Source organism: Monodelphis domestica, chromosome 8, assembly GCF_027887165.1.
Source record: "Monodelphis domestica isolate mMonDom1 chromosome 8, mMonDom1.pri, whole genome shotgun sequence".
NCBI lineage: Eukaryota > Metazoa > Chordata > Mammalia > Didelphimorphia > Didelphidae > Monodelphis > Monodelphis domestica.
Window position 1 is genome coordinate 122,164,122 of NC_077234.1, and position 24,545 is coordinate 122,188,666.

Genomic DNA, 24,545 nt, shown 5'->3' on the forward strand with positions numbered 1-24,545 from the left:
AAACTTCCCTTGGCCCTTATTTAGCTATTGCTACTGATGTTACTTCTGGCTTCAGAGTTATTTTTGACATGTTTTCTCTCCAAATTTATTCAATTGCCAAGTCTTTGTTCTGCTATCATTTCACATCCTATCCCCATTCCCCACTCATGTTACTACCATCATAATTCAATTTCTCATCATTTCACTGGCCCAACACTAGGGAACCTTTAATTAGTTAAAATGTGCAGAGGGCAAATTCAAGCTGTCTGTGAACCTTCACATTGCTGGAGAGAGTTGAGGAAGAAAGTGCTTGTTTTGGGTGTCTGGACAGAAGGGTGCAATATGCACCTCCAACCCTGGGAAGAGGGGGGAACAGAACAGCTCTCTAGTATAGACTCTACACCTGTGCCATGCATGTCCTTGACAATGAGGTCTAGTCTAATAGGCTCTTAAATGGCTTTCCTGCCTTGTCTTTTTTCTCTCTAATCCATTCTTCAAATAAATTCCCTAAGACATGAGTTTTATAATCAATAAACTAATCAGCAAATATTTATTTTTAGGACCTACTATGTGACAGATATTGTGCTAGATACTGTAGATACCTCAAAGAATGAAACAAACATTCTAGAGGGAAAATGTAAGAACCCTTCCTTATCTCCCACAAAAATCTTCAGCAGCTCTTTATTGTTTCTGGAATAAAATACATATTCCTTACCTGTCTTTTGAAGTCTTTCTCAATCTTTCCAGTCTGACTTTGAATTATATCCCTTCATGAACCTTATGTCCCAGCTAAATTGGACTTCTCTTTGTTCTCTGACATTTGGTCATTAGCCAAATATTAGGTAAATGCTGAAGGACCCACAATTAAGGAGAGGTTCAAAACTAAAGCAAATATGATATAGCCTGAAATTCTTAAATAACATTTGTCTGAATTTCACCTTTATTACTTAGAAACTTCTCTCAGCTTATCTAAAATAGGATAGAGAGGCTAATACAAAATCAAACTTCCAAATTCTCAGTTTACTATTCACAAGAATTGCCAAATTTGGGGACTCATTTATTTAAACTTACATTCATATTACTTTATGCATGCCCAAGTCAATTTAAATTAAATTTGCACATCAAAACTGCTTATTTTCTAATTTAGATATTGCAATTTGTTGGTTGGTTTTTCTCCTTTGTTTTGAAGACCAATATCACATCATCATGTTGGGCTCAATGTACCAAGGCTAGTCAGCTTAGTAGGGGTTCAGAATGCTCTACCACAAGTGGGACACAAATTACCCATAAGAACATTTGGAATGGAGGTATCTCTAAATGTGTGCATCTCGCATTTCTTTTGAGCCACTAAAATTCTGCTTTGCTCATAGAACACATCAACTTTTTTGATGTAGACACACCATGTAGGATGGTCCTGTGCCAGTGTCTCCCATGTCTCCCAATAGATAGCAAAATTCTTCAGAGAGACCTTGAAGGTATCTTTCTAAGATTTCTTCTGTCTTCCATATGAGGGCTTGGCTTGTGTGAGTTCTCTATAAAATAGTCTTTTAGGTAAATGCATGTTTTGCATCCAAACAATGTGGCCAGTTCATCTACACTGAAGTACAGTTTGAATGTTTGACAGTTGAGCTCCAGAAAGGACCTCGATATACTTAACCTTGACAGCTGATCTTCAAAATCTACCTATGACAATAAAAATATGTGGCATGGTACTAGAATACTCTCCAGGTTTCACAAGCATTCAGAATGAGTTCAGCAAGACAACTCTGTCAACCTTCAGTTTGATAGGCAGTCTAATATTTCTTCTCTTCCATATTTTCCTTCAGAACCTCTGAAACATTGTGCCAGTTTTGGTAATGTATGCACCAAACTAATCATCTGCATATATTCCTAGAAAGTAATCTTCCAAGGTAAGTGAACTTATTTATTATATTCTAAATTTCTCTATTTGTAGTCGCCAAATGGTTTCACATATGAATGATGCAGTACTGGTTGGTGGAGAACTTCTATTTTCCTGATGTTAATTATCAGATCCAAATTAGCACAAACAGCAGAGAATTGATCCATACTTCGGCATTTCAGCCTCAGAGATTGCATTGAGTGTAAAATCAATTGGGAACAAAAAGTCATGCACCAACTCTCCCTCTACTTTAGACTTGGCTTGTCACCTTTTCAGGTTAAATAACTTAGTCAGTCTGTACCTGACCTTCATGGTGTTTTAGTCCTTGTTAAAAGCATCTTGACAACATAGCCAGAAACATCAAGCAAAAAAAAACATGGAAGCAAGCACACAACCCAGCCTTGCTCTTTTAGTGATTAGAAAAGCTGGAGAGCATTATCCATTATCCATAACTTGGCATATGATACTGATAAACTTCTCTGGGCAAGCAAATTTTGTCATGCTCTTCCACAAGACCTCACAAGGGACAGTATCAAAGGCCTTGGTCAAATCTAGAAAGCTTATGTACATCTTACTCATGCTATTTGGCAGCAAACGCCATAGAGACTATTCCTTGGCTCATTCTGAAGTCCCACTGGTTCTCAAATAGATGACCATCTTCCTAGTGAAGGATCAGCCTATTATAGAGGTCACTGGCAAGAATCTTGCCAGGAAGCTCCTTTTGTAGTAGGAAAGAATTGGAAATTGAGATGTTATTCATCAATTGGGGATTGGCAGAACAATTTCTGGTATGTGATTCTGATGGAAAATTATTGAGCAATGAGAAATGATGAACAGGATAATTTTGGAAAAATGAGAAAGCTAGAAAGACTTACATGAACTGATACAAAGTGAAGTGAATAGAACCGGAAGAACATTGTATGTAGTGACAAAACATTTTTTGATGGATAACTGTGTATATTAAGCAATGCAGTAATCCAAGATAATTTCAAAGATTCATGAAGAAAAGTACCATCTGGACCTGAGAAAGAACTGTTTGAATATGAATGTAGACAGGAATATATTATATTTCACTTTCTTTATCTTTTTTGTTGTTTGAGATCTATTCTACAAAATGACTAATATGGAAAAATGTTTTGTATTTACATTTCACATGTAACCTAAGACTGTTTACTGTTTTAGGAAGAGGGTAGGGATGGGGCAAGGATGGGAATGAGTGAGTGAAGGAAAAAAGAAAGGAGGGAGAGAATTTGGAACACAATTTAAAAAAAATGAATGTTAAACATTTTTTATATGTAACTATATTAGAAGGTTGGTTTGGGTGTTATGGATGAAGGGAGAAAGAATGGAGTCTTCCCCTTTCAAGTTTAGGACAAGGGATAGAAAGAGTTGGTGATTTATACCCAGAAGGTAGAAAGAGGGTGAGATGGGTTAATCCCCCCTTCAGTCCTCTCCAAATATGTCTTCTTACTAAACCTGCCTTTTACTCTCACTCTATTAACAGGTCTTATAGATGAACTTCTTCCCTTGGGGAGAGAGAGAGAAATCAGCTCTCTCCCTCTTCCACTGAGACTATTTCCTTCACTCACAATGAAGTAATTTGAGGATAAATGACAATCTTTATTCTAACAATTATTGTCAGGGGTAAAACATGAAGATGTCTGAAGAGTTAAGGTCTAGAGGAAAGAGGAGAAAGGGAGTCCATCTGTCTAAATCTTCCTTCCCTCCCTCCAAAGTTGAGAGACCCAGACTTATCAGCCTGGACTCTGAGAGTTTCTGGTTTGGTGAACCAGCAGAGCAATGTCCAGACCCAAGGTGTCAAGGAGCTGTGAGATATCGTGTTCCTCTTCTCACATTTCTGCCACACTTCTTGGGATCTTTGGGGGGGGGGGGTGGTCAAGTTCAAGGAGGGATTTAATCTAGTGCTCAGGATCCAGTCTCAGACAAGACTTTCCCCTTTGCTGTCAAGAGAGAGAGAGAGAGAGAGAGAGAGAGAGAGAGAGAGAGAGAGAGAGAGAGAGAGAGAGAGAGAGAGAGAGACCAACTGTGTCCACTCTTAGAATTGCTTCCTCCCTGAAGATTCTAATCTTGTTGTATATGAGAAGCCTCTGCAGCTTTTCAGATTGTCATTCAAGTCCCTAGATTAGACCTCTATCACACAATTTAGGGGAAATTAATTTTTTTTAATTTAATCTTGCCAGTAATGACTAATTTTTAGTCATTCTCTGTGATTGTCACAGGACAACCTGTTTCCTTTTAATTTTTAGAGATGGACAAATCCTTTATTTGCTAACCATTTTTCATTCAGGACTACCATCTGGATATAATAGCTGCTGAGTTCTCTCATAACAAAAGTTGCTTGCTTTTCAAGTTTACTGGATTTCATGTTGTCCATAAGTGCATGCACATTTCATGTGACTGGAATCATCTTCAGAAAAGTTTTTGAGATTTTTGTGTTTGTGCATGTTTTGACTTCAGGGTAGAATCCCCATCTTCTCTGGTAAACAGGTTATATTAGATGAAGCTTACAATTTTTATGACAAATTTTCCAGCCCCTTCTTCAACCATTGAAGTGATCAGGAGAGTCCTTAAAAAATGCTGCTCAGAATCCCAGTAGCCTGAGGAATCCCACTTTTGCTTGGGTCCAATGAGATGGCCCAATATCCTTGGCCATTTTTATTCAGACTACAACTCCCAGGTATCCTTACCTGCTTTGTTATCACCTAATCACCACTACAGAACTTCAAGGTAGGAGCCAAATAATAATAATGATGATGATGATGATGATAATAAATGAATGAATAATAAGAGTAAATTAGTAAAATGTAAAATTGTAAATGGTACAGGGAATGTGTTTTGCCTCTCATGTAAACTAGATTTAAGTGAGGCAGGATCAAGTGAAGTCCTCAGCCTCACTCTCTCTTCTAGATTCATCAGGGTCCAGTGGTAAGACAACATTGAAGACAATGTGTGGTCCAGGATGCAGTGTGTAACATTGGCATCTTTAATATCTAACCAAACTCTAAACTCTCTGTAGAGCCTATTTCTACTGACTTCCTAACTCATTGGAACAAATTGTTAACATCTAGCTCTTTCCTCAGCTGAAGTTTTCACTTGCTTGGGGTAGACATCACCCCTAACTCACTGATGGGTTAAAAGAATGTTAGTTACCCTCAACCTCATTAACCTATCTGCCAAGTCTATTTTGCCAGAATGTGGCTGCTGCCCATGCTATAGCCTGGAGCCACAGGTAACAGCTTGAAGTCTTAGCTAGAGAATTTCTCCAAGAAGCCTCACAAATGGGAAAGGCCCAATTTATCCCAGATGAGATGCTATATGTAAAATGATCCTACATTTGCTCAACCAGGCCTCTTATATTTTCCTCTCCTCAATCAGTTTAAAACTACTCTAAAACTTTTGGAATAGATGCTACTTGTCCTAACCTATTACAGGATTTAAGTCAGAAGTTTGATCATTTTTCCTCTAAATTCTGAGAATTATAGCCACTTATAGCCACTTATAGAGGTAACTGTGACTCAGAGAATTGGGACTGGAGTCAGGAAGACTCAGGATCAAATCTAGCCTCAGACACTTCTAGCTGTGTGACCCTAGGCAAGTCACTTAAACTCTGATTGCCTAACAAAAGGATTCATTGGATTTTCTGGAAAAGGAAATAACAAACAACTCTGATATCTTTTCCAAGAAAACTTCCTAGATATCTATAGTCCTTGGGGTCATGAAGAGTCAGACACAACTGAATGACAATGACAAGAGCTTATAAGACACATTAATTCCTCCATCTCCTATTTTACCAGTTAAAAAAAACAAACAAGTATTCATTTTTCTAGTCCAGTCTTGGTACCACATGTTCATTGCTCCTCAAAAGTAATATAGTCCAGTTCCCTATCTGTAGTCTTCTTTCACTTAAACAGAAAGCTCTGCTTCTAGGCAGGGAAGACCAGGTATTTGGAGTTGTAGCTAAAATCTCTCCAGAGATTTCTTCTTCTAGGAAATAGGAATGTCTGACCCAGGTCCTTGGAATTATTTGTGAAATTCATTCTATTCAGTTTCTTTATTTTATTTTGCTGTAAGGTCACTCTTCTTAGGGATCTCAGGACCTGTAAGAATAAATAGTCCTGTGGAACATCCTAGACTACCCTGTATATATATTTATTATTTCTAACGGGATAACTAAGATGGGAATGTTTCTGTTTCTTTTTGTTTGCTTGCTTACTTGTGAACCATGACCCCAAGCCAATGAGATTCCTAGATCTGTAATTAGAATGCTGAAAGTGTCTTTGACAAGGATTTAGTGGGCCATGAAGGTTGTGAGATGTATACTTATTCCCAATTTGAGAAAAGAGAAGCTAACATGAGATCAGAACTGGAGGGCAAACGTCTTTCGCATTTAATATAGATTTTGAAGTACTCTCAAAGGAGAATAAAGAGGGAGAGATGGCAGCGTGATTGTGCCCTTCACTATCTTTAATTTCCTTCTTCAAGACCATAAGAGATGATGTCTAAATAGACAAAAGGAGAGGAGTGTGACTCTATTTTTATTGATGGTACTCACTATAGTACCTCGAATGTTGAGGAATAAAAAAATAAACCAAAACAACTGAGAAAAAGAATGAATGGTTTACCCTGTCCCTGCCTTATTTTCACTTAATTTTATATATGCTTTTAGCCATTGTTAAGGAATATATCCACTGGGTTTGATATTAATTATAATAAACACCTGTGGTTCATCCATTACCTGGTGTCCCTTTGTCTGAGTCAGAGGAAGACACACAGGAGAGTGGTCTTTCCTATACAGTCCTAGAATCTGAATTTCCAAGCCATTGCTAGGAAAGCTTGCTCCCTAACTAAAAGGAACTTCAGGAGTCATTTAAAACCTATCCTTCCAAGTGGAGGATTATTATGAATTTGGGCTAATTTCAAAACCATCTCATTAAATAAGAGTTTAACCTAGAATAATAGAAAACTTAAAAACCTGGCCCTGAAAGAGTGGTGCTAGATCAACCATTTTATATGTGGGGTCTCATCTGGGATAAAATTGGGCCCTTTTCTTTGGTGATAATCCCTACAAAACTTCTCTAACTAATTCTTTATGCTTTGGCATGCCCTGGGCAGAAAGGAATAAATAAAAACAATTGACCACATACCAGTGGTATGCGCTGAAGGAAAAATGGAAAAAAATTCACACAGAAAAATTATCATTTCATAAAGATAGAGGATATCTGACCAACCATTGGTATGAAAGCCTTGTGGAGAAAAAACTGTTTAAAGTTCCATATGAGTTAGGTTTTCTTACAAGTAAGCAAATTAAAATTACTATCCCTTTGCTTTTTCTTATCTTTTTGCTCATGGCTCAAGAAAGGCCATTCTGTGAATAAGGAAAACACCTGTTTAAAATCAAGGAAGCATTCATCTTTGATAAGCTTTTAAAAATATTCATTAAATCAATGAAATATTATATTTGAAAAATATGTTATTCATCATTTAGACATTGATATTTGTTATTAAGACTATATAAGATTGATTCTTTGGGGTTTTTTCATAATTTCCATTATCAATGGTGATCAGGAACTGGCTTTTTTGTATTGGCTGGGGGAAAAAATTGGTTCAGGTGAACTATATGTCATGGAAATGAATGAACAGTCCAGAATAAGTAAAATGACAGTCTGTATACTTCCAAGGTTGGACCACTTATACAGTATTATTTTAAGGCAATAGCCAAAAACCCATTTAATGATTAACTGCCCTTTCTTCCTACATGGTCATTTTTGGGATGGACATTGAAATGTTGAAGCATATCCACAAAGATGTGACCAAAATGGCTATTATACATTCTATAGGAGAATTGATTGAAGCCAGAAAAGTAGACTTAGGTGTGTAAAATCTAAAATTATATCTCTAATAATAAAATTATATTTTATTAGGATTATTAAATGATCCTTAGAAATCAAGGAATAAAGAGGTTACAAATAAAAACCACATACCCATGGCTGATTAGACCATTTAAAATTCCTGCACTTAGTTTACTACCATACTTGCTACATCATTCCAAAGAAAGAGGATGTGGGTGGAGTTACCGCCAGTTAAATACCAATAATGTGATCCCGCCAACTTGAAGATGCAGGAGAGATTATAGGGAATTTGGGGATTTACTAAAGACTTCTGTGGAATGAAGTCAAAGGTTCAAATCTCCACTTATACATTCCCCCCTCAGACTCATGGAAGATTAGTCTTTCCAGTAGGTCTTGTAAACATACCAACTTTGAAATTATAATACTTTGAGGATAAGAGGAAAAGAGAACAAAACCAATTGTGAAGACTGGATTTAGCTATCTCCTGATTGTAACAATGAAGATACTTAGCTCTTCCTTTATTGTGAAGATTAAATTGTAATCCCCTGGTTGTAACAATGAAGGTATTTACCTTTTCCTTTATTGGGAAGATTGAATTATAATCCACAACCTATTTTTAGGTTTTAATCCCCAAAATGTGATGACTCAGTATTTGAAGTATATCTATCCATTTTAACTACAAAAAAGTTAAGTAACTACAAAAGGTGAACTAACTAAAAAAGGTGTTAAGTAACCCCAAAAGATATAATCTAACCAAAGAAGGTGTGAACTAAAGAGTGAGCAGTCCTGGAGAAAAGTGTCTGCTGTGACTGGTAGATGTGAAATTTAGGAGAGGTGACACAATAGAAAAAGATCTTTAAAAAGAGGATCAGAGGCCAGAAGAAGATATTTGATTTGAGATTCAAGTTGGATGGAGGATTCTCTGACTCAGAGTTGTGTAAAGGATAATTTTAGCAATATGACTTACAATTCTAAATTAATTGGTCACCGGGGAAAATCCCAAATAATAAAATACCCATGTCAGCTGGAAATTATGGTGATTGTAATCAATATAGAGAGAAGGAATTAAGGAGAAGAGAGAGAGAGAGGAAATAGTTAATTTAAACTGCTCTGGCTCAGGCTGAGCCAGGCAGGAATTAAAGGCCTTGGCCAGAGTGGCATCCCTGAGTCCAATGGAAAGGAAATCAGTCTTACCCAAGTCACCATGAGACTGTCTCAAGGAAGCTGTCTGAGGGAGCTCCTCTAGGCTGAGTTCCTGGATCTCTAAATGCCCATATGTCCAAATCTCCCCTTCTGGCCTTTACCACCTCTTTTTAAAAGATATTTTCTCTTGTGTCACCTCCCCTAAATTTTCATGTCTACCAATCAGAGCATACACTTTTCTCCAGGACTGACCATTCTTTAGTTCTCATCTTCTTTGATTATATTTTTGAGTTAATTACCACTTCTTTGTTAAGTTCACCTTTCGTTAGTTACTTGACCTTTTTGTGATTAATTTAACCTTTATAGTTACTTAACTCCTTTTTTTTATTAAGACCTAAAAATAGACTTAGCTTAACATTCTAGCTTCACTATAAGGTGAGAACTAAGTATCTTCATTGTTCAAACAAGAGATTACAACTTTATATTCCCCTGAAGTACTGTCTGAGTAGGGTAGGATAATTTTTAAAGTTCACAGTTGAACAGGAAGAATTTGTGCAGGAGACCTCAGACTGCTATTTCATTTAGATGGTCACCTTTGGTGAGCGAAAGGCTGACTTAGTGACCCTACCTTTCTCAGAGGTGTAATCCTCCAAGAAAGGTCCATCATCTTGAGACTCTTTTTCCTGAGTAAGGCCTTAGTATTTCTACCTGGCTCAAAGGAAGCATGAGTTCTCTCTCTCTCTCTCTCTCTCTCTCATTCCTTAATATCTTCCCTCTATTGTAAATAAACTACCATAAATTCCATTTACTTTAGTAATTCATTTTGGGATTTAGAAATTAAATCCCTGGCGACAACATATATAAATATTCAGAGTCCAACCACAAAAAATTTTTAAAATTATTTGGCTGACCACATCAGTTGTGACAAAATACCCTCAATCTTCTTAAATTTCCTAAACTTTTCTTTACTGTGACTATCCTTCAGTCACCTTTTAATAGCTTATTTTGAAGAGTTATAGAGGTAAGTTCAAATGTGTTTTTTTCCTCTCTCCTTAAATTAGATAGAACACAACTGTTTTAATCTTAGCAACAGGGCCCTAAGGTCCCAGCTGGGAGAGCTGTTTCTAAATCTCCCTTGCCTTAGGGAACAAAAAATCCAATTAGCGAATCCTCACTGACAATACTAACTGACTGGAATGTTCTTAAGTAGCTGTGAGAAAAACTTGGAGAAAGGAGCCCTGCTAGAGAGAGTGTTTGTATTAAGTTTTAGCCTTGAATCATTCTGACCTTTCACCTAGAAGTTAATTGGATTGAACCTTAAAAAAGGACCACACCCAAACACCTATAAAAATGTGGTTACAGCCAGCACAGAACTTAATTAACAACTGGCTTTTCAGCAAAATGACCAAAATTGGACATTGTTCTTTGTCTATTCAATAATCCCAGAGAATATATGGAAATGGCTATACCCCACGCTGATCCCAGTTGGGATTTTAATTATTGGAGCTATAATATTGTATCTATTTTCCTATAAGAGAAAACTGGAAAATACCATATATAAGCTAGAGAATCAGATAGGAGAATTGTCAGTCTCCTCTTGAAAAACCCATTTTCTGGTCAAACTGACCAACTGTTACTTTTACTACTCAACAAAATGTGGAAGAAAAAGCTCAACTTGAATTTATAGAGGAAAGTTTGGGGAAGATCATGGTTTTTATAAAAAACAGTGAAATTAATCTAGTTCAAAAATCATCCCCTCCCATACACACTGCTTCACCCATCCACCCTCATGATTCCGGAGCTGCTGTTCAAGCAGCCCCCATACACTTCTCACTTCATGATTTAAACCACAGTAATAACGTATATATAAAGAATTTCAAATGTACTAGGTCGACTGAACCTGCTTATGATGGACCATTCCAAATCATATTAACTACAGTGACAGCTATTAAAATTGGGGAAAGGGACTCATGGATTCACTGAAGCCATGTAAACAAGTACCCTCTGTTGATAATAAATAATTGTCTATATTGATTATATTTAACTATTGATTATGATAAGACTTCTCTATTGATGCACTTGTACTATTTTGTTGTACTTTATCCATGCTATGTAGGATTTTATTCCTGTTCTTAATCTCATTTTTGCATTTGAAGCACATTGAAAAGATTTTCTTTTAACTATTTTTGATTTTTGCAATAAGCTAAGATATCCATTTGCTTAGCATAAAAATACATACACAAAAAGCTTTGGACTATGGAAACCTGCCATTTATTTATAAATATTATAGGACTATTATTTATGATTGTGTCTGATTCTATGAGATCAAATAAGGAGCACAGACTTTATCTATATAGTCCCATCAGAGCACAGATTTAACCTGAAAAGTGACAAAAGGGCACATAAGTCAAAAAAGAAACCAATCCATGTGTGACTGATCAACTTCTATGCCACTATTAAATGACTTTAACCTAGTGTGAGATTCAAGGTTGCAGTGCTTAACATATGTTAAGACGCAGGACTCCTTGAACTCCACTCCTTATAAAATACTTTCTATGAAAGTACTTAACAATTGGCTAGTCTGGCTTCCCTATCCCTGAAAAATGATGAAATATCAGATCAAGGAATGGCACTTCCCTTTTTACACAAAAATATAGTCCTTGTTTTTTCTCTCTTATATTATGGCAACTTCCTATAATCTTGACTTATAATGGGTGAATACAATATCACTGCAATTTTCCTCTACAGACTTGTGGGATAAAAATTTCTTTAACTGGACCCTAATACAAGAGCCTATTATGAATTTATCCTTTTATTCAGAAATTTTATATACATAGTTTTTAATATTTTGATTCTGAATTTTGAATTTTTTCTCTCAAAGTATAATTTTTCTTTTATTTATTTATTCATTGTTTGTTTTTGACTTTTTCTTTGGATAATTGACACATACACCCATAACTCAACCATTTTCAGTTGATCCAGGTGTTGATAAACACCCTCTTCAGGGAGGGATTGTATTGTATTTTTATTTTCAATAAAATCCAATATTTAAAATTTTGCTTGAGATGAATTTTAGGAAAAGAAGTTTGCTAACTCCTTGAACTCATAGAATGAACTCATTGAAGAATGATGCTTGCAGAAACCTATACTGCATCAAGAAGATCGAGAATGAACTTTTGGGTGCAATGGATTGAACAAAAGGGGATTGAACATTTATTATAAATGTACCCTTTTATGACAAAGGGGACTTCCCCCTAATTTGACTTTTTTTCAATGCACCTAGCAAAACATTGGTTTTGCTTTCTCTCTTTTCTATTTCTCTCTAACTATTGTAATTTCCTCTTAGAAAGTGAAGTATTGTATACATCTTTAGTTAGAAGTCTTTTAGGAGTACAAGATGATTATGTTAAATGATCAATGGGGAGACTAGTCTCCCAATGATCATCGGGGGATTGTGAAGACTGGATTTAGCTTTCTCCTGATTGTAACAATGAAAATACTTCACTCTTCCTTTATTGTGAAGATTGAATTGTAATCCACAGCTTAGTTTTAGATTTTTATTCCCAAAAAGGTGGTAACAGTATTTGGAGTATACCTAATCCATTTTAACTGCAAAAAGGTGTAAAGTAACTACAAAAGGTGAACTAACTAAAAAAGGTGTTAAGTAACCCAAAAAGATATAATCTAAACGAAAGAAGGTGTGAACAAAAGAGTGGACAGTCCTAGAGAAAAGTGTCTGCTGTGATTGGTGGATGTGAAATTTAGGGGAGGTGACACAAGAGAAAAAGATCTTTAAAAAGATAATTAGAGGCCAGAAGAAGATATTCAATTTGAGATTTGATTTGGATGCAGGATTCTCTGACTCAGGGCTGGACTGGAGGAACTGGACCCCTAGAGGAACTTGTGCAGGATACCTCAAACTGCTTTTCCAGTTAGAAGGTCACCGTTGGTGAATGAAAGGCTGGCTTAGTGACCCTGCCTTTCTCAGAGGTCTAAGAAAGGCCTATCATCTTGAGACTCTTTTCCTTGTTTAGGGCCTTAGTATTTCTACCTGACTCAGAGGAAGATGGAGTTTTCTCTCTCTCTCTTTCTCATTCCTTAATATCTTCCCTCTATTATAAACAAATTACCATAAATTTCATTTACTTTAGTAATTCATTTTGGGATTTAGAAATTAAATCCCTGATGACAACATATATGAATATTCAGAGTCCAACCACAAATAAATTTAACACAATGATTGCTAGACACATTGACAAAAATCCAGTTAGGGGGAAGTCCCCTTCAGCATAAGAGTATACATATAAAACAAATGCATTTATATCACACACAGTTCAAATCACCACATCCCAGAGTTTACTCTGGATCTTCTGGTGCAGGGTGTTGTCATTGCAAGCATCTTAATGGTGTCTTCTCCAAACAGTTCACTTTCTGGATTCAGAGAGGGAGCATGTTTCTTAACCTAAAATTACTCTCAAAAGGAATTTAAACTTTGCAATTTAAAATTATAATAATTATACATACCCCTCTGAAGAGGGTGATTGAAAAAACAGATATCACTTAGGGATGCATGGCTGAGTTATGAGGTATATGAATCAATAAGCAAGATGAATAAAACATATTTAAAAATCCAATAAAAATAATTTCTGGATGAAATATAGACTATCAAAGTCTTTTGTGTAAAAATTTTAAGTAAAAGAAAATAAACCTATAATAGGTCCTTGAATCAGAACCCAATTAAAATGATTTAAGCAATTATGCATTTACCCAGTCAGTAGCCAGGACTATAGAATGTTCGCCACACCGTGAAAGACCAAAAAGGGACTAGATTATAGGAATCAGGTAGGAGCCAAATTTGAGAGACTTGGTAGAATGTGGGACAAGGAAGACCTGCCTTTAACACATGTTAAACAGTCTCAATCTCAAACCCCAAACAAGTTTAAGTTCTCTTGTCTTGGCTCAAAATTTTCATCAATCCCATCGGAATTGGTTGGTCTCTTTGACCTTGTACTCTATTAGCACTATGCAGTGTGGAAGAGAGGAATTGGGAAGCATGCAAAAGGCAGAAGTGGAGACTGATGACCTGTCAATCAAATGAAGGTTCCATTGGGAAGGTTACCTGGAGAAACAGTTGAAGGAAGGAACTGACCAACTGAAGGATTATATCTTTTAACCTTGAAAGACAGAAAGGAGAGGTGACTCTCTTGATCATTGTGACAAGGAAATCACTTTAAAAGACTGATATATATTAATTTAAGGTCGCCAAGGAATTCAGCTATGTAATTCCTTAATGAAAACTCAAGTCAGGAGATTGAAGAAGGAAGGACAATAGCCTAGAGATATCTCTTTGACTTGCTCTATTTATGATAATGGCTGAACTGCCAGACCTATCAATCATCCCTCTCAATTTGAACTCTATCCCAATATTCTTCAGTCTAAGGTTTACTGCAAAGTTAGGGAAATCCCCAACCCTCTTACCTCCATTCTCTATCTTTTCCTGTCTTCCCCCAAATAAACCCCTTACTTAAGATAAAGAAGAGGAAAAATATTTTCATCTGAGACACCACAAACTCACCCTGAGTGATTTAGAAAAAAGAAGAAGGGGGGAGGGAAGCTGAAGAGGCTGAAGAAGAGGGAGGAAACAGGAGGAAGGGAGGGTAGTCAAAAGAAGATAATTACCTGATCTGTTAGTTATCAATTACCCATCAAATAGAGTCCCTTATTATTATCTATTACTATACTATTATCTATAGACTAACAAATTGAACAATGTCTGGCTTCCTTTGCCTGAAACAAAATAATAAATTATTTCCAAAGCTAGTGACTGATTCTAATGTAACTTTGATATGTTATATGTATTCATGGGATATGTCTCAAATCCACAAGTTCATTATCCCATAGATATATTCATCTATGTGTCAACTTATGTTTTGGCTTCTTAATCATGAAATAATGTACAGAATAAAGCCCTTGACTGGATTATATTCTAAATTTCAGTGGAGTGTTTTTTTTGCTACAACATTATTTAAAGGAGTTAAGATTTTCTTTTGTATCTCCTCCCCTTATCTTTTTCAAGTCCCATTTTAGGTTAGGGGTGTGTTGCAGTTTTAGAATTTTAAGATTTGATGAACAAATGTACTTTCTCCTTGATCCTCAAAATTTTAGATTCTGATCATATCCTCATTCTGCTTCTCCAAACAGTTACATTCGATTATTAAAAATACCTCTCTACATCATCAGCTTAATAATTTAGTTGTCCTAAGGTGTAATTAGTCAGAATGTAGCCTAATGTTTCTGTTTCCAGGATCATGACATTTAAATAGTTTGTGAACTTCTTTTATACATTTAAAATGAAGTTCTCTCATTTTGGTACTATTTACTTGCTTGATGGAATGTTTAGGATAAAATGCAAAATATCCACCAGATGTCAGTATAGGCTTGCAAATATTTTCATACACAAGCATGGCTAGCAATAGTTAAAGGGAAAATGTTATAGCATGTCATTTAATAGAAAATGTAATATTCTAGTTAAAATAACAAAACAAAATCTATAAAACCTAAAAACTGTTAAATTACCTTTTGTCTATACAAATGCTTCCTAAAGGAATATCCAGTTAAAATTGCCTTCCGTAGTAAGACTGCTATTCATTCAGACATTTGATAATTTCCTTTCTTAATGACTTAAATTTTACAAGTTACTGGTTAAACAATTATTTCTTTAAGCAATGCCATTTCCTTTTGCATGCCTATTTTTCACTTTAATTTTATTTTGGGAATCAACTCAACATCAAATCCAAGTCAGCAAATATCCACAATTTTAGAATTTAATGTAGACAGCCCTATGTTAAAATTAGGAATAAATTTTATGTTTTTTAACCTTCCTCGTCTTCTTGGAACTCTTTAGTTCATGAACTCATGGAGCTTTCCTGTCTTTCAAATGCAACTTTGTGGAGGTATGCATCAGTTTGATAGCTTTGTGTTTGATGAATCCTATGAATCAATTCAAAGGCTCTGATAGTGATCATCCAATCACTACATTTCCAATAGACAGAGTAAGATTTTGGTTTGATTTCATCATTCAAATATCTAAAAATGAAGCTACTTACACTGTTGTAGAATAGTTAGAGAGAAAGATTCAGAGACAGGCAGAGACAGAGACAGACAGACAGGCAGACAGACAGACAGAGATAAATAGACAGAGACAGAAAAACTTAACCTGATGGAAAGGCAGATAGGTGATAGACAGAAAATAGATAATGGAGGGGGGAAATCACTTATTAAGTGTCTATAATGGAACAGGCACTGTGCTAAATGTTTCATAAACATTATTTCATTTGATAACCTTGTGAGGTAAGTGATATTATCTTCAATTTAAAATTGAAGAAACAGAAATGGAACTTAAATGATTTGCACCAGGTCACACAGCTTGTATATTGCTGAGGATGGATTTGAACTCAGTTGTTCCTTGATTTCAGACCTAATGTTATCGACAGACAAACAGATAAAGGTCTTAGGTGGCATGAATTATCCAAGGAAAGTAAAATAAATTTCACTAAAAATTTGGGGGTGGAACAGGCAAGGTAGAGGATAGCTGAAGGTAGATGATCTCTCCTTCAGTCACCAGCAAAGATGTGGGATTAGAATTATATCTATGTAATACCACTCAATTATCTCTAGTGTAAGGGTACTACTAGTTTGGACCTAAAAAGAAAGCTCCTTCCCTGATTACTCATGGGAAAAGGTAGCCCTTAATTTAGAATTTCTAGTTTAACCCCTTTACCACAAATGATGATTCTGCAAGATAATAAGGGATTAAATTCATTTATCTAAGAAAAATAGTAAACAGAAACTGGAGAAATTCTACTGATTAGACATGTCAAATAATAAATAAGCTCTTAAACTGGGAGCAAGATAAAATTTAGGCTTAAATTAAGAGAAAACTGTCTCACCAGAGTCCACTCTCAGCAGATTCAAGAGTTTAAGGATTATGATGAGACTAGTTTCCTAAAAATGCGTTACTCTTTGACAGATCTGGTCAACTATTTAAGAGCTCTCATGTCATCTCTTTCTGGCTCAATTCTCCTTAGGTCCTCTCTTGAAATACCTCTTCAACCAATTAGAGGGAAAAGACTCTCCATCTCCCATGTCCTTTAGGTAAGAGTGGATGTGTTACACTAGTGTTATCTGCTTATATATCTCTATTATCTTAGATGCCCAATGCTTCACCGTCACATTTTCCACCATGTTACCTTAACATTGTTACTATGACTGCTATTCCCTCCTCTCTTTACAGACAACAACTCATTTTCTCTAGTTAATTCAACCATATATTTTTACCCCAGTTTTTTTTTTTTTTCTGCTCAGCCACCATGTATATAAACCACCTTCTACATCAGTTTCCTAACTCTTGCTTTGAGAACTATAATCAAATCACTAGTACTGTTATTTCTGAAAAGGTTATGACAATCTATTGGTCCAATTTATTATATCTCTCTTACCATATACCTTATCATTTTCTGTATCTCAGACCAAAACACATTTCCTTGTCCATCATTTTTATGTGTGTATTATTTAACCCTGTTAAATTTTAAGTTACTTGGGGACCCATTTCCCTTCATCACCCCTATCTTCTTCTGTCAGAGCTGGATGCTGCCTTCATGACCTTACACCTAGATTATTTCAGTAGTTTTTTCCAATTAGTCTTCTTGCCTCAAATGTCTTCCCATTTCAAGCCCATTCAACTGCCAAAGTGATTTGTTATAGTAAAGGTGGAACATGTCAACCCATAAAGAAGTTGTCATTTACTTCTGTTAACTTCAACTGTTAAGTAGAGATAATAATAGAATCTTACTTAAAAAGTCGTTTTTAGAATCAAATGAGATATTTGTAAAACACTTAGCACAGTGCCTGGCACATAGTAGTATTTTATAAATATCCATTCACTTTCCCCCTATATTCAATAAACTTCAGTAGTTCCATATTATCAACAAGATCAAGCATAACATTTTTCTTTATCATTTAAAATCCCTCATAATCTGACTCTTCCCTCCCTTTCCAGTCTTCTTGCACTGTATTCCACCCATATCCTTTGCAATCCAATAATACCCACCATCTTGCTATTGCCCATCCAGGACAGTTCTTCCTACTCTATGCTACTTCAAAGGTTATTCACTACACCTAGAAGGTGCTCTCCCTCAGCCTACTGGCTTCTCTGGCTCCCTTCAAGATTCACCTCAAACCATGCTTTCTATAGGAAGCCCTTCCTAGTCCTCTTCCTCACCTCTATCCTTAGGGCTAGTGCTTTCTCTTGAAATTATCTTGCATATAGCATGAGTGTGTATTCTAAATACAGAGTTGTTTATATGCTCTCCCCAGTAGAATAAGAACTCTTTGAGGGAAAAAAATAATATTTTTTCTTTTTATTTGTGTGCCCAGAATCTAATCTTGTGCTTGACACAACAGATATTTAATAAATGCTTAATGATTGATGAATTGACTTTCTACAGTAGGGTCATGCTGTATATTTGCTAGTGAGACCTCTATTTTCAGTCTGTCTTTATATTCTCATTTTTGCCTTCCAAGATTTGATAGATTATAATATATTCTGTTTCAGTATTCATTTTTCCAGACTGGAAAGAACTAAGCTTTTTATTTTGTTGTTATTTGGATTCATCTCACTTTCTTCATCCACCAACTAAAACACAGAAATGCATCTTCTCTAATCTTTTGTTTGTTTGTTTGTTTGCTTGCTTTTTTACTAGACTGACTCCTGCTATTGAATGTTTTCTGAGATATAATGACCAGACTTTTACAAATTAAGGGCATGGAGACACATAGAAATAATTTCATACTATTATTTTAGGGGTTTTTAGCTTTCCACTAGTTTTCTGTTTTATGAAGTAGATTTATGGAATGTATTAACATACAAAAAACACTTTAGTGGAAAATTACAGCAACTGATTACATGTGAAGAAAAGGAGGTGAGATGGGGCCAGGGTTTTAGGGATTTTAAGTTATAAGATATTGATATAAACAAGAAATCCTACCATTTACAATTATACTCTTTATGCATTGGGCATTTCTCTAATAGGGAAGAATTATAAATCACAGAATATTGAAGTTAGATAGATAGTGTTAAGTTTTATTGGTTTGACTGAATATTTAATTGGATGATTGCCAGAGATTTAATTTCTAAATCCCAAAATGAATTACTCAAGTAAATGGAATTTAGTAGTGATTTATTTTTATAATAGAGGGAAGATATTAAAAAAGAGAGAAAAGGGGAGAGAGAGAGAGAAAGCTCCAGCTTTCTCTGAATTAGTTAGAAATTCTAAGGCACCAGTGAGGGGAAAAGGAGTCTCACAACGATGGGCCTTTTTCAGAGGTTCACACCTCCAGAAAGGGTAAGGAAAGAAGTCAGCCTTTACACTCATCACAGTGACTGTCTAAAAGGAAAGTAGTCTGAGGTCTCCTACACAAGCTCCTCCAGGGATTCAGTTACACAGCCAGTGGCTTCACTCCAAGTCTGAGTGTCTGGCTTCCAGTCTCTCTTCAAGTGTCTGTCTTCCCTTCAGCTCCGAGTGACTATTCTTTACTCCAAACCCGAGTGACTTTCCTCCAGTCCAACTCTGAGTGACTGAATGATCTTCACTCCAAGCCTGAGTGACTGATTGATCTTTGTATGTCTCTGTTTCCACTATTTAAAGACCTTTTCCTCTGGTGTTGCCTCCTCTAATTTTTACGTCTAACAATCACAGCAGACACTCCTCTCCAGAACTTCCCACTCTTTTACATGACCTCCCTCAACATATGAAATGAGTATTCACACCTTTTGTGGTTAGTTCATACCTTTTTCTAGTTAGTTCATACCTGTGAGTGGTTAAAATGGGTAGATCTACTTTAAGTACTGGGTTTACACTTTGGGGATTAAAATCTAAAAATAGACAGGGGATTACAATTTAATCTTCACAATAAAGGAAGAGCTAAGTACCTTCATTGTTGCAATCAGAAAAGAGCTAAATCCAATCTTCACAATAGGATTTCAGAATATAATAACCCATCTTATATCTGAACAACATGTTTGTTCAAACACCTATGAGAAAAGCAAACCCACAACCTACTAAGGTTTGCCTTTCTACCTCCTTTAGACAACCCCCATTACTAGGAAGCATTTTCAATCTTTGTTTGTTCTTTTAATCCTCTGTGGTCAAATGAAATAAGTGTCTGGCCTAATTTCATAAGCTGTCAATTCTAACTTTGGACAGTTATTATAATTAGTAGAGAGTTTTTCCTTACTAGAAAACTAAATTTGCTGCTTTAAATATCTCCCATTAATTTAGGTCAACATTCTAGGATCAAGGAAAAAAAATGAATTTCCCAAATGACATCTCATCAAATTCTTATGGGTATATATTATTCCTTCCTATCTCAAATAAGTCAGTCAATACAAATGTATTTTTCAGTACTCTGTGCTAGTCACTTTGCTAAGTGTGGGAGATACAAAAGAAAATCAAAATCAGGAAGCCATGTTCGAATGAGTGGAACAAACATGCAAATAACTATGAGCATAAAAAATATTGGTGGTTTTACAATAGAAAATAATTCCAGAGGGAAGAAACTAGTAGGGGAGAGAGAAGGAAAGGACTGAGGTAGGAGAGAAGATTTAAGCTGAGATTTGGGGAGTCAGAGAAACAGAGTCAGAGGTAAGGAGGAGGGGACCTTCTAGGAAAAAAAGACAGCCAGTTCAAAAACACAAGTTTGGGCAAAGGAGCGTCTCATCTGAGGAATAAAAGATAAGCCAATGTGGTTAGATCTCAGAATATTTGATAAGAGGTAAAGGAGACTAAATGGTAGAAAAGGGCCAGGCTGTTAAAGGCTTTAAATAACAAAGAGAAGAATCAGGACTTTTTTCTTCCACCTAAACATTCAAAGCTCCTTGAAGGACTGGTTATAGCTCTGACAAATTGCAACTAAAATGATTGAACAAAATAAACAACTTTATATAATTTGATCATATTCTATCACTCCATACACATTACTTATAAAGGAGAGTCTATATATATGTGAATATATATATATAAATTCCCTAAATATATATGTGTATATATATATATATATATATATATATATATATTTCATAAGCCACAACTTAAGTGAACTAGTAAATTCTTCACATAAGATTGAGCTTTGTGGATCAAGATTGGATTCCCACCAAAGAAACACTGAATACTATAAAAAATGTTTGAAAAATAATACTATATTATTTAAAATAATTCATTATTTCATTTAGGATCAAGCAGATTAGGGAGGGAGGAATATCCATTAAGTTGATACTTTGAAAAGAGGAATAAACTAAGGGCCAGGCTATTTAGTATTTATTAGCTGTGTTTCTGAACCTCAATTTCTTCATTTGTCTGACTAGGGTAATGATACTTGCTCACTATATGTTTCATAAAATTATGTTAAGATAACTGCTTTGTAAATCTTAAAGTGCCATAGAAATGGTAGTATTTGCCTTATTATTCATTTTATTCACAAAACAGAATAACAGATTCTGAAGCTGAACTCAGTGACTAATTACTTCAAATGATACTTTAAGGATTTCCTCTGCTTTAACATACTCAACAATAATACAACTTCCACTACTCTCAAAAATAAAAGGAAAGTTTCACCTTCCTAGGTTACTGCCCATTCTCCTTGTTGATGGTTTGCTTTTAAATTCTGATATTCATTTAAATTTGTCCCATTATTCCCAATTCTAGCTTCTGGGTCCAAGCAGAACAAATTCAATCTCATCTCACAGCACTGGTTGTTGTAGTTGAGTCATTTCAATCCTGTCTGAGTCTTTTCTGATTGCATTTGAGGTTGTCTTGGCAAAGATACTAGAGTGGCTTGCAATTTCCTTCTCCAAGCCATTTTACAGATGAAGAAACTGAGGCAAATTAAAGCAGATGACTTGCTTAGGATCACACAGCTAGTATCTGAGGCTGAATTTGAACTCATGAGGATGAGTCTTTCTCATTTCAAGCAAGTGCTCTATCAACCTTGCTGCCTGTTACCATGACACTTCACCACCAAACCTTCCCCAGTCTATCCACATCCAATTATTTAAATATTCTTTTAACATGGACTCAAGGTCTTTGGTGGCAACTAGGTAGATAGTCTCTTGGTCTGAAGTCAGGAAGACCCTAATTTAAATCTAGCTCTAGAAAATCCCTAGTTGTATGACCCTAAGCAAGTCACCTAACTTCTATCTGCCTTATTTCCTCCTTTGCAAAATGGTGCTAGCACCTACTTCACAAGGTTGCTATGAGATCAAATGAAATAATATTTTTAAAGTACTTAGTCTGGCACATAGTAGGTGCTTAATAATTATTTACTTCCCCTCTTTTCCCTTCCTAGCTGCTCTTCTCAGTTTACACACTAGCTTATTTATGTCCCCAAATGCCCCAAATTGAACATATTTGCCTTAATCTGATCCTATTTTCCTCATCAGTTCTAATTTGCATGAAGGAAAATAATATAACTGTGCAGTGCTGAAGAGGCAGACATCATTTCACTTGTTCTTTCCTTGTTTGCCAGTCTGTTTGTTAGGGGAAGATCTTTGACCTGAAGCAAGCAACCTGACCAATTGCAGGATGTAATAGTGTCTGTGCAACTCTCAGATGCATGATGAACAGCCCTGACGAAGACATTGAGGTCCCACTGTTGTGTGTCACGGAGGATGCTGAAAGGATGATCACAAACCTACGAGTTTAGAGGAAAGCATATATATAAATAGAGTCAATAGAGGGCACTCCTTCCATGTGCAATAATCTCAGGAATTTCTCAGTCTCCTCAACTCACAGAGATGCCTTATTTTAAAGTTCTTTATATGTGTAGGCTCTTTTCTAAAACAAAATAGCCTATTGTATATTTTTTAAAAAGAAAAAAGAAAAGAAGGAAAATATTTCTATCAATTTTAAAATAATTCCACAAAGTGAACAGATGTGGGATATACTGAAAAGTATGTTAAACTTCCAATTAATTTTCTTCAAGCCCAGGCTCAAAAACTTACTAAATATATGTCCATGGGAAAAATGACTTAACCTAAATCTCAGTTTAATACTACCACCAACCTATGACATTCTGCTCCTGAGGTGAAGAAATTTGTAAGTCTTAGTGCTATCAAGTTGGACTGATTCCATATATGAATTACATTGTTGCCCATTCCCAGTTTCAGGGACAAGTATATAAAGGTATACCATATTTATCTGGATCAACATGGAATGAAATATTCCAGATAAGATATGTTTTCCATATAACTAAAAACATTCTCTTTAAGTGCTCAGTTTAAAAATATATATATAATATTTTCTTAAAGAAATGATTTTAAATTAAAATTAATCAAATTTTAATAAATTAATAAATCAAATTTTATTAAACTTCTGGTCACTAGTAAACTGAGTCTATCAAATATTCCCAGTGATTCACTGTGTGTTTATTCTCCTATAGCTTGCCAAGGTTCAGAGACAGTCTTCAACCAGTTCTGACCAAAGGCTGGGGAAATGTTTGTATATGTGTATATTTAGCTATAACTACTCATTATAATCTAAGTTTTATACATATACATATATATATATATATATATATATATATATAATCTAAGTGTTATTTGTAAATAGAAGGAGGACCAGGTGGTTTAAATTGCAGATAATAGGATTATAGACAGAGAGGAGGAAGGGACCTCAGAAGTTATATAGTTCAACTCTCTTATTATAGAGTGACAAATTGAGGTTCACAAAGATTAAAGGATTCATCCACAGATCCTTGACCTATTTTTTTTATTTAGCAATATTTCATTTTTTCCAAATTACATATAAAATAATTTAAACATTTGTTTTAGAAAATGTTGATTTCCAAATTTTCTTTCTTCCTTCTCTCCTTTCTTAGTAAAGCAAGCAATTTAATATAGGTTATACATGTACAGTTGTGTAAAACATATTCCCATATTAGTAATGATGCGAAAGAAAACATAGACACACACACAGAGCAAAAAAAAAATAGTATGCTTCAATTTGCATTCAAACCCCATCAGTTCTTTCTCTGGTTGTAGATAGCATTTTTCATCATGAGTCCTTCGGAATTGTCTTGGATCATTGTGTTGCTGAGAATAGGTAAATAAATAAATAAATAAATATATATATATATATATATATATATATATACATATATATGTATATATATTGAATGATTTTAACTTATGAGTGGGATTCATATTGGAAAAGTCTATTAGAGGTACATTTTGCTTTACCAAATCTGTAAGCTGAGGCATCAGAGTGGATGTACTCTTTCTATACAGTATAATTTACAGATGAATTTTGTGATAGTTCTGTGCCTTAACAGCCAGAAAATTTTTCATTTCTCTGTGGGTAGATTATAGATGGAATTTCTGCACAATAACTCCCAAACACCCTGGGGTAGTATTTAAACCAACTACATAGACTTATCCTGCCTTGTGAATTTAGTTGTACAAAAATGTTCATAGCTGCAATATTTGGGGTGGCAAAAAATTGGAAAATGAAGGATTGCCCTTTGATTGGGGAATGGCTAAACAAGTTGTGGTATCTGTTGGTGATGGAATACTATTGTGCTCAAAGAAATAAAGAACTGGA

At 35.3% G+C, this 24,545-nt stretch overlaps 1 long non-coding RNA gene across 1 annotated transcript; it reads left to right on the top strand.

The window, feature by feature from the left end:
• Positions 1-1,803: 1,803 nt before the first annotated feature.
• LOC103098823 (uncharacterized) lies at positions 1,804-22,738 on the top strand. Its single transcript, XR_471474.3, has 3 exons — positions 1,804-1,889; positions 16,980-17,046; positions 22,474-22,738. It is a non-coding gene; the product is annotated as an uncharacterized LOC103098823 (long non-coding RNA).
• The last annotated feature ends 1,807 nt before the right edge of the window (positions 22,739-24,545 follow it).